Below are 2,500 nucleotides of genomic sequence, written 5' to 3'. Positions count from 1 at the left end.
CCGACCTCCATCTCCCCTCCCCTCCCGTCCCGAACTTATGTTCAACTCGCATGTCTTGCGATGTTCAATAGCTGTTCATTACAGCCATAACTCTGGTTCGTTCTCTTCGCCCGACCTCCCTTTGTAATTATGTGCATATTAAGGGTTGGGTGCTGGCCATCTGCTTTAATTAGGAGCAAAGCTGATTGGTCGAGAAGCTTCGTCTAACCCCCCTCCTCCCCCTCCTCCCCTCCTCCCCCCCTCCAACACATACCGCCCCCTCCCTCCCCCCCACAACGACCCTTACCACACTACCTGTCTCTCCCACCCTCTCTTTCCTTCCCTTGCTTCTCTCTCTCTCTCTCTCTATCTCTCTCTCTTTATCACCTTCCTCTTTCCTCTCTTCTCACCCTCCTTCATTTCTTCTTACCTCTATTGCTTTTCCTCGCCTCTTCCTCTCTTCCTCGCTCTTCTTTGCCTCCTTTCCTTTCCTTCCTTACTTTCTTACACTCTCCCTGCACCTCTCCCCCTGTACTTCTCCCCACTCCACCCCTCCTTTTCCCTCCCTCCATCTCCACCCTTCTTCTTCCTTCCTTCCACCTCCATCCTTCCTCTTCCCTCGACCCCCCTCCCCTCCCTCCACCTCGACCCTTCCTCTTCTTTCCCTCCATCTCCACCCATTCCCTTCCCTCGACCCCTTCCTCCCTCATTCCATCTCAACCTTTCCTCTTCCCTCCCTCCACCTCCTCCCTTCCTCTTTCCTCGATCCCTCCCTCCCTCACTCCAACACCTTTCCTCTTCCCTCCCTCCACCTCCTCTCTTCCTCTTCCCTCCTTCCCCTTCCTCCCTCTCCCCTTCTCCTTCTCCCCTTCTCCTCCCTTCTCAAACCTCATTTTCTGCGAAAGAATCTCCATAGGTGTTAATGGATGATTTATCACACACTCAGATCTTATGAGTATGTTGTTGTTGTTTTGTTGTTGTTGTTTTTGTTTTGTTTTGTTTCTCTCTGTTTCTTTCTCGTCGCTTCTTTTCATTTATTTCCTTTTTATTCTTTTCGATGTTTCTTCTTATTCTTCTGCTTCTTTATTTTTTAAGTCGCTTCTTCTTCTATTCAGATCTTTATTTTCTAGGTATCTAGATATCTAGATATATCTTTAGACAGACAGTCTGACATAATTATAGACAAAGAGACAAACAGATAGATAGATATATTTTGACATATATAAATAGTTAGATAAATAGATAGATAGATAGATAACCACACAAACAAACAAATAGATAAATAGATAGGTAAATACACTAACAAACAGAGAGACACATACACACGCACACAAATAGACAGGATAACAAGCAGATAGATCGAAAGACAGACATCCAGAGACCAAAAATAGATAGACAAGAATAATATATCCGCGGCTGAACTAATTTCGTTATCAGCATATCAAGGCCCGCACCTAACAGGGGAATATTACGTCATCATGGACCTGTAATACTCACATGGGTACGATTTCCGTCACCCTTAATTCTGCGGCAGTCATTTAGTATTCATATGGTCTGAGTGTTCTGCTTGATTGTGAGCTTGTAATTGTATGTTCTTTTGGAGGTGACACTGTGGAGAGAGAGAGAGAGAGAGAGAGGGAGAGAGAAAGAAATGAGGAAGGGAGATTGATAAAGAGATAGATAGATAGGTAGATATGGATGGTTAAGTAGAGAGAGAGGGAGAAAGTGAACGAGAGAGAGAGAGAGAGAGAGAGGGGGAGAGGGAGAGATAGATAGATAGAGAGAGAGAGAGAGAGGTTAAGTAGAGAGATGGTTAAGTAGAGAGAGAGGGAGAAAGAGAAAGGGAGAGAGAGAGGGGGGGGGGGGCAGAGAGAGAGAAAGAGAGAGCGAGAGATAAAGATAAATAGATAAATAGATAGATAGATAGATAGATAGATAGATAGATAGAGATAGATAGAGAGAGAGAGAGAGAGAGAGAGAGAAAGAGAGAATCTCATGAAAAAATCACCTGAAATATTTATCGTTAACCACTGATAATATAAACAGAATGAAACAGATTAATGAAATCTTAAATTCACAAGTGAGAAACAAATACAATGATCACTGGATGACACTGATAAGTAAATGAAAAGAAAAGAAAAAAAAGGAATAAAAGGAATAAAAAAGAAATACAAGCAGACTAAAGGAAATATAAATGAAAATGAAAATAAAGATTAATGAATAAAAATAAAATAAATGAAATATGAATAGAAAACGATAATGAAAATAAAATATGAAGATTAAACAAAAACAAAACTAGATAAAGAAGCGTAAGAATAAAAGTGAATATAAACAAATGAAAGGCATAAGACATATGGTAAATTTGGAATCATGCTTTGACTATTCACATGGATATGGATCCTTTAATAACGAGCTTACACGCTGGACTTCCTTCGCACATAACAATTGTCGAATATTCATATGTATCCGTTTCTATTGATGGTATGTCTTTTATCGATGTCAATGTCTTACGAGAGACTGA

The sequence above is a fragment of the Penaeus japonicus genome, unplaced genomic scaffold, assembly GCF_977035675.1.
Source record: "Penaeus japonicus unplaced genomic scaffold, GWHDUDI00000001_assembly GWHDUDI00000018, whole genome shotgun sequence".
Lineage (NCBI taxonomy): Eukaryota > Metazoa > Arthropoda > Malacostraca > Decapoda > Penaeidae > Penaeus > Penaeus japonicus.
The sequence above is the reverse complement of the archived record's forward strand: the minus strand, read 5'-3'. Positions refer to the sequence as shown.